We start from the raw sequence: 8,929 nt of genomic DNA, 5'->3' as shown, positions 1-8,929 counted from the left end.
CCTGCTGTGCTCTTCTAATTGCCCTGGTGTCTGGCTGCACATAATCAGCAGCCAGGCAATTTGCCTCAACCTCCCACCCTGCCATACTCTCCCACCTGCCTTACTCTCACATATATTGTGAAGCACACAGCAAGTGGCAATAACAATGGGAATATTGGTTTCACTGAAGTCTAACTGAGTCAGTAAACTGCACCAGTGTGCTTTTAAACATCCAAATGTACATTCTACAACCATTCTGCACTTGCTCAGCCTATAGTTGAATATCTCCTTACTACAGTCCAGGGTGCCTGTGTATGGCTTCATAAGCCATGGCATTAAGGGGTAGGCTTGGTCCCTGAGGTGTAGGCTGGGTCCCCAAGGATATAAATATGTGGTAGAATGGGATTGATTTAAAGACCTTTTCTAGCAGTTAGTAAACAGGGATTTTCAATTTCTATATAAACTAAATTTTGTTAGGAAAGTTAAGGTTGAAAGTGTGTTTCAGGGCAGTCATAGAATCATGGGGGTGGAAAGGACCTCAGCTAGTTCAACCCCCTGCTAAAGCAGGGCCAATCCCCAGATTTTCTGCTTCAGTTTCCCAAATGGGCCCCTCAAGGACTGAACTTGCAACCCTGGGTTTAGGAGGCCATTGCTCAAACCACTGAACTATCTTCTCCCCTTGAGTCTAGCTAACACTCAGAATATTACAACCAACTAAAAACACAGAGGTTATCTAATTCAGCGGTTCTCAACCTTTCCAAACTACTGTATCCCTTTCAGGAGTCTGAAGCCTGAAGCCTGCCCCCCAGGGCTGAGGCATGTAACTTAGGTTTGCAGGGCCCTCTGAAGCATGGGGCCCCCAGCAATTGCCCTGCTTGCCACTCCCTAATGCTAGCCCTACACGTGCAACCCCCCCTGAACCCATCCCATGACCCCCAAATTGAGAAATACTGATCTAGATGAGCTGATGTACCCCCTGGAAGACATCTAGATACCCATGAGTGGAGCCCTGCTCTGGGGAGGCTATCCCCATCTCTGCCTCTTCCACCCTGCCCCCCCATGACCAGAGCCCTGAGACCCCCCTACCCTGAGGAGCCTTGAAATCCCATCCCCATCCCCATGGTGAGTGTAGTGCGAGAAACTGCTATTTATGGAATTTGCTACATCAGCAGGGCTGGCTCTAGGCATTCCGGCCATCTCTTCTTTTGTTTTGCTTCAGACAGGAAAAGCCTAGAGCCAGCCCTGGCAGCACCAGCGTGTCGTGCATGGGGGTTGCCATGGGGCTGCTGCGGTTCGCGCCGCAGGGGAGCAGCACCTGCACCTTGTGGCTGGGCTGGGCAGGCTCCGAGCAGGGGACACTCGGGCTGGGGACCACCCCATGGGGCACACGGAGCCACGTGCAGGTGCCACAGGGCCACTGCCCCCCAGCACCACAGCCGGGGCTGGGCAAAACAGCCTGAGCCGCCTAGAGACTGCGGCAGGGTAGCCAGAAGCAGCAGCAGCAGCAGCGGGGCCATAGAGGGTGGAGTGCTGCCGTGCAGGGCCCGCATCCCACTCTCCGGGACTCTGCTCCCTCTGGGGCTCCCTTGCCCTGGCTTCTCAGCCCCCTGCCAGGGCAGTCCCACAGCTCTGCCCTCCTGGGTCCCAGCTGGTCCTGGAGGCACGAGCCCTGGCTAGAGGGACCCTGGGCTGAGGCGCAGCCCAGGATCCCCTGCTGCTTACCCCGACCCTGTCAGCGCCAGACTGGCTGGCGGCGAGCGGGGGGTGGGCAGAGTCAGCACTGGTGAGGGAGAGCCCAGCGCTGGGGCTGCAGGGGGTGTGGGTGAAGGGAGTGAAGAGAGATCCCAGGGCTGGGGCTGCAAGGGGTGTGGGTGGCGGAGGGCCCTGTGGGGTAGGGGAGGTGAGAGCGAGGCGGCCAAAAAATTTTTGCTTAGGGTGGCAAAAAACCTAGAGCCAGCCCTATACATCAGATAGCAGTTTTTTACAATCTCTTACATATGATTAACTGATACAATAGCAAAGTCCTACAGGTATCAGTTTCTCGCACTATACCCAAGGGCCCCTTCCCCCAAGCCAAGGGAGTCCCCGGCCAGCCAAAGCCCCGAGCTCCACCCCCACCTGCCCTGCCTGGAGAAGCCCTGAGCCCCCCGCCCAGAGGAGCCCCGAGCTGGCAGAAGTTGCACCATGCCTCCCCTCCCCAGGCCCCAAGCCACCTGGAGAAAAGGGTCATTCTTCTTTGAGTGTTGTCCCTGTGGGTGCTCCACTCTAAATGATGGTGCGTCCCGGCGCCGTTGATCGGAGATTTTCGGTAGCAGTGCCTGGTTGGGGCTCATGCACCCAGATGGTATCTCCCATCTAGTTGGAATCTTCCTGAGTGCGTGCGCCCCACACCCTCCTCAGTTCCTTCTCAACCGTCCTCGGCTGAAGACGGGACTCGGGGCAGTGCTATCTTCTCTTCCCTGATATCTATAGGAAACTCTAACAAAGAACATAGAAATAATTATTAATTATTTCTCTTCCTTTAGTATAGTTACATAGGTTATTTTGTTTAAAAACAAAAACAAAAAAAAACCCCTCAGGCTTGTCTCCCATTGAGACTCCCTTCTCTAACTCATAATGCCAGGACCTTCAGGTTTCAAAAGATGTATCTCCTGTCAGGACTCTATGCCACACTCAGATGGCCACTCTCATTGTGTGAAGTGCCTCGGGGACACCCACATCCCCGCAAAGTGCCTCCATTGTGCGAGCCTCAAGTCAAGAGCTCGCCGTGACAGGGATCTGCGCCTCAAGATCATCATGATGGAGAAATCCCTGCAGCCACTGTCGGAGACGGGAAAGGTAGAACCTGCTCCCACATGCTCCCCAGCCAGATCGGAACCGGTGGGGAGCGTTGCTTCACCCTCCCTTGAGCGGAGGCAAGAAGCTCAACAGTCTCACAAACGAGACTCTAACAAGGGTAGGGGGTCTCCGGCGAGATCCCTACCCCCTGTGCTGACAGGCCGAAAGAAGCTGTTTCAGCCTCTCCTAATGCCTCAGGAATTGCTCTGACAGAGCTTAGAGGCAGGGACCAGACCTCCAGCACGGGGAAGGCACCTACCGACTCAGTCCCCTCAGCGCCGCAAACGACTGCGGCACTGACTCCTCGCTCCTCTTCGGCACCGAGGAAGGCTACGGCACCGGCAACGCGTTCCTCCTCGGCACCTGCACCGGCCGCGGTGCTGGCAGCGCGTTCGGCTCCGACACCCAGAACGGCCGCGGCACTGACAGCCCGGTCAGTTCTTCTTCGAGTGATTGCTCACATCCATTCCAGTTAGGTGTGCGCGCCGCGCGTGCACGCTCGTCGGAAACTTTTTACCCTAGCAACTCCAGTGGGCCGGCAGGTCGCCCCCTAGAGTGGCGCCGCCATGGCGCTCGATATATACCCCTGCCGGCCCACCCGCTCCTCAGTTCCTTCTTACCGCCGTGTCGGTCGTTGGAACTGTGGAGCGCAGCATTGCTGTCCTCCACGTCCCTAGCTCTCCTTGTTACTACCGTTGTTACTACCGTTGTTAGTTAGTGGTTAAGTATAGTTAGTTAATTAGTTTGTAGTGTAAATAATTTTGTACATAGTTAGCCGGTCTGGGCTGTAGCCCTTCCCGGCACCTGGCACCGGGCTCATGCCTGGTTCGCCGGGCTTTAAGCAATGTGCGGCCTGTAAAAAGCCTATGCCAACCAGCGACCCTCACGACGCGTGTCTAAAGTGCCTGGGGGAATCGCACAGGTCGGACAAGTGCCGCATTTGCACGGCTTTTAAGCCCAGAACAAAGAAGGAGAGAGACCAGAGACTCAGGACTCTCCTAATGGAAGCGGCACTTGACCCAGCAGCTTCGCAGGCCGTGATCTCTACGCCGGCACTGGATCACACCGGCACCGGAAAGACTCCCCGGCACCGACCTTCCCCGGCACCGGGTGCAGAAACAAGACCATCAAAGTCTGCAACTCCAGCCAGGCAGACTCGAATGGAGCGCCCGGCATCGACATCTGCCGCGGCGCTACCGGCACCGTCGACTCCGGGCCCGGTGGGTCCGTCGAGTCCGGTACCGCCGAGCTCCCCCATAAGATCTGGGGTTGAGCTATTGGTCCCATCCACTCCAGAGACCTTCGCCTCGGCACGGGACCTCATTGCCCTGACTGAGTCAACTCAGCCGCCACCCCTGGTACCTCCGGTGCGGGTAGCATCTAGGGGCAAACCCATGATGACGGCGCCGTCTCGGGACTCACGCTCGCGATCGAGGTCCCGACGCCACGGTCGCTCGAGATCCCGCCGCCGCTCGCAGTCCCGGCACCGCTCCCCTCGGCGGTACCGGTCGCACTCGCGGCACCGATCGACCTCCAGACGGTCACGGTCTGACTCCAGCCGCCGATACCGGCACCGTGACTCTAGGAACCAGTCTCGCCGTCATTCAGCGCACCGGTCGACCTCCCGGCACCGAGCTGGTGGCAAGTCCCGGTCCTGGTCGACCTCCCGGCACCGCGCCGGTGGCAGGTCCCGGTCCCGATCCCGGCACCGAAGCAGCGGCCGGTACCAGTCCAGATCCCGGCACCGAGACAGAACTCGGTCCCGATCCCGGCGCCGGTATGACTCCCGGTACCGATCCCCGGCACCGAGAACATCTTCGGTGCCGGACCGCGGAGACTCTTATCAGCCGCGGTCGGCCCCGCCATGGCCTTCCAGACAGCCGTCGGTGTCATCACAAGCGGACAGCGTATATGCGCTGGGCACCGACAGACAAGCGGCTTTATTCCAGGATCCTCCGCAACAGGACCAGGGTCCGCAGCAGTGGGGGTTTTGGACACCCTGGGCGTACCATCAAGCCCAGGGCCCCCAACAGCTTCCTGCTAGGCCTGCAACGGCGGAGCACAGGGTGCCAGAGGTGTCGTTGTCTCGCCCCCCTCCCTCCCCTGATGGAGAGGAGGGATCGAAGCAGCAAGACCCTGGTCTTGCTCCTGAGCCAGAGGCGAGGGCTGAGGCGGACCCCCCACTGGACACTTTCTTGCCAGGGGTCTCCTCATCCTCCTCTCCCGACGAAGCGGTGGCTGGCACTTCCTCCAATAGCCCTCCTCCGCTAGATCTCAGGGCACACCAAGACCTCCTTAGGCGAGTAGCACAGAATCTGAGCCTGCAAGCCGAGGAGGTCTCTGAGATCGAGGACCCCGTCGTCAGCATCCTCTCCTCCGATGCTCCCACCAGGGTCGCCCTACCCTTCATTAGGACGATCCAGGCCAATGCCAATACAATCTGGCAGTCACCGGCCTCCATCCCCCCTACGGCGAGGGGCGTCGAAAGGAAGTACATGGCCCCCTCCAAGGGCTATGAGTACCTCCACGTTCACCCGACACCATGTTCCCTGGTGGTGCAGTCGGTGAACTAGAGGGAGCGCCACGGACAGGAAGCCCCAGCCCCCAAATCCAAGGAGGCCAGGCGTATGGACCTCCTCGGCCGCAAGGTCTATTCGGCTGGGGCCCTTCAGCTCAGGGTTTCAAATCAGCAAGCCCTTCTTAGCCGCTATGCTTTTAACTCATGGGTGGCAGCGGACAAGTTCAAAGAGCTGCTGCCACAAGAGGCTCGTCAAGAATTCGCGGCGATTCTTGACGAGGGCAAGAAGGTTGCACGAACCTCGTTACAGGCCTCTTTGGACGCTGCAGACTCGGCTGCCCGTACCCTCGCCTCGGGGGTAACGATGCGCTGCATCTCCTGGCTTCAGGTTTCTGGCCTTCCACCGGAGCTCCAATACACCATCCAGGACTTCCCGTTCGAAGGCCAGGGCCTGTTCTCAGAAAAGACAGACCCCAGACTGAAAAGTCTTAAAGACAATCGGGTCATTATGCGCTCCCTCGGGATGCACACGCCGGGAACGCAGCGCAGACCCTTCCGGCCGCAGCAGCAACAGCAGCGTAGGCCATACCCCCAGTTCCGCCAGCGGCAGGACCTTAATAGGCGCCGCGGCAGGAATGGAAGGCGTAGACAGTCGGGGAACCAAGGGGGGCAGAATCAAAGCTCCTCCAAGCCCCCGCCTGGGCCCAAGCCTTTGTTTTGAAGGTGCGCCCGAGGGCGCAATAACAGTTTCCCCCACGGATCCTTCCCCCCCGTTTTCCAACCGCCTTTCGTTTTTCCTCCCGGCGTGGACCCAAATAACATCGGACCGCTGGGTCTTACGCACGGTGCAGACGGGATACCGCCTGCAGTTTGTATCATTTCCTCCCTCCCGCCCCCCTTCCTCGTCCCTCTTCAGGGACCCCTCTCACGAGCAATTCCTTCGACAGGAGGTACAGACGCTCCTCAACAAAGGAGCTATAGAGGCGGTTCCGGAAAACGAGAAAGGCAAGGGGTTTTATTCCCGCTACTTTCTGATCCCCAAGGCCAAGGGAGGCCTCAGGCCTATCCTCGACCTGCGAGAGCTCAACAAGTACCTAGTGAAGTTGAAGTTCCGCATGGTATCCCTGGGGACCATTATCCCATCCCTGGATGCGGGAGACTGGTATGCCGCCCTTGACATGCAGGACGCTTATTTTCACATTGCCATATGGCCACACCACAGACGTTTCCTTCGATTCGTGGTGGGCCGCCTTCACTACCAATTTGCAGTCCTCCCATTTGGCCTTTCTACGGCTCCGAGGGTATTCACAAAATGCATGGCCGTCGTTGTGGCACATCTTCGGCGCAGTCGTATCCACGTGTTCCCTTACCTAGACGATTGGTTAATTCGGGGCACGTCGGAGCTACAGGTTTGCAGCCACGTCCGCAGGATCACCGGCCTGTTTGCTACCTTGGGCCTCATGATCAACGTGGACAAGTCCACCCTGCTCCCCGCGCAGAGGGTAGAGTTCATTGGGGCCGTCCTGGACTCCACCGTGGCCAGGGCCCTTCTGCCGTTGCCAAGGTTCCAGGCGTTGTCGGCGATCGTTCAGCGATTGCGGACAGCCCCCTTAACATCAATACGGACATGTCTAACCCTGTTAGGCCACATGGCAGCATGCACATTTGTGACCGGTTACGCTCGGCTCCGCATGAGGCCCCTCCAGTCGTGGATCATCGCACATTACCGGCCGGCAAGGCAACCACTAGACATGCTGATCACAATCCCCCAAGGGGTGTTGGATTCTCTCAGCTGGTGGCTAGACCAGTCCGTAGTGTGTGCGGGGCTCCCATTCCACCCACCCCAGCCCTCGGTGTCCCTAACGACGGATGCCTCAGATCTCGGCTGGGGGGCCCACCTGGGATCCCTGAGAACACAGGGCCTGTGGCCCCCACAGGAGGTGAAGCTGCACATCAACATGCGGGAGTTGAGAGCGGTCCGCCTTGCTTGTCAAACGTTCTGTCACCAGCTTCGGGGTCGTTGTGTCGCGGTGTTTACCGACAACACGACGACCACGTACTATATCAACAAGCAGGGCGGCACCAGATCCTCTCCCCTATGTCACGAGGCGATGCGACTCTGGGACTTTTGTGTAGCCCACTCCATTCACCTCACGGCTTCCTTCCTCCCCGGAGTACGGAACACGCTGGCGGACCGCCTGAGCAGATCCTTCCTCTCACACGAGTGGTCCCTTCGCCCGGACGTCGCCCTCTCGATCTTCCAGAGGTGGGGTTGTCCCCGTGTGGACCTCTTCGCGTCCGGGGGGAACAGGAAATGCCAGGCGTTCTGCTCTTTTCAGGGCCGGGAACCCAGGTCTATAGCGGATACCTTCCTTATTCCGTGGACGACCCACTTGTTCTACGCGTTCCCCCCGTTCCCGCTGGTCCACAGGGTCCTTCTGAAGGTGCGCAGGGACAGGGCCCGCGTGATCATGGTAGCCCCGGCGTTGCCCAGACAGCATTGGTACCCCACGTTGCTGGACCTGGCCATAGCCGACCCAGTTCCCCTGCCCCTTCACCCGGACCTGATCACCCAGGAACACGGAACTCTCTGTCACCCGGACCTCCAGTCGCTGCACCTAGCAGCGTGGCTCCTGCGTGGCTGACCAGTTCTGAGTTGCGCTGCTCCAGCCCGGTACGGGAGGTACTCTTGGGCAGCAGGAAGCCTTCCACTAGAGCGACATACTCGGCCAAGTGGAAGCGTTTCTCCTGTTGGTGCGTGGAGAAAGGTCTCCGCCCGATGGAAGTTTCGGTGGCCAATATTTTAGACTATATTTGGTCCCTCAAACAACAGGGCCTGGCGATATCGTCCCTGCGGGTCCACCTGGCAGCTATCTCCACCTTTCACCCGGGTGGGGATGGCCGCTCCGTTTTTTCTCACCCGACGGTGACTAGATTCCTGAAGGGGCTGGAACGTCTGTACCCTAACGTCCGACTCCCTGCCCCGACCTGGGATCTTAACCTGGTGTTGTCTCGGCTCATGGGGCCCCCCTTCGAGCCGTTAGCTACTTGCTCCCTACTCTATCTCTCTTGGAAGACTGCCTTTCTAGTAGCTATCACCTCAGCTAGACGGGTGTCGGAACTCCGGGCTCTCACGGTAGACCCCCCGTATACAGTCTTCCATAAAGATAAGGTGCAGCTGAGGCCACACCCTGCCTTTCTCCCCAAGGTGGTCTCAGCCTTCCACATCAACCAAGAGATATTCCTCCCGGTTTTTTTCCCGAAACCTCACTCTTCAGGCAGGGAGCAACAGCTCCACTCGCTTGATGTCCGTAGGGCTCTCGCGTTCTATGTGGAGAGGACCAAACCGTTCCGCAAATCCCCCCAGCTTTTCGTGGCAGTAGCGGACCGCATGAAGGGGCTTCCCATTTCTTCGCAGAGGTTATCCTCATGGGTAACTTCCTGTATCAGGACCTGCTATGAGCTGGCCCATGTTCCTACGGGCCGTGTGACTGCGCATTCTACCAGGGCGCAGGCGTCGTCGCTGGCTTTCCTCGTCCGTGTGCCCATCCAGGAAATCTGTCGGGCAGCGACCTGGTCATCGGTCCACACCTT

This window comes from Gopherus flavomarginatus, chromosome 6 (assembly GCF_025201925.1).
Source record: "Gopherus flavomarginatus isolate rGopFla2 chromosome 6, rGopFla2.mat.asm, whole genome shotgun sequence".
In the NCBI taxonomy this organism is placed as follows: Eukaryota; Metazoa; Chordata; order Testudines; family Testudinidae; genus Gopherus; species Gopherus flavomarginatus.
The sequence above is the reverse complement of the archived record's forward strand: the minus strand, read 5'-3'. Positions refer to the sequence as shown.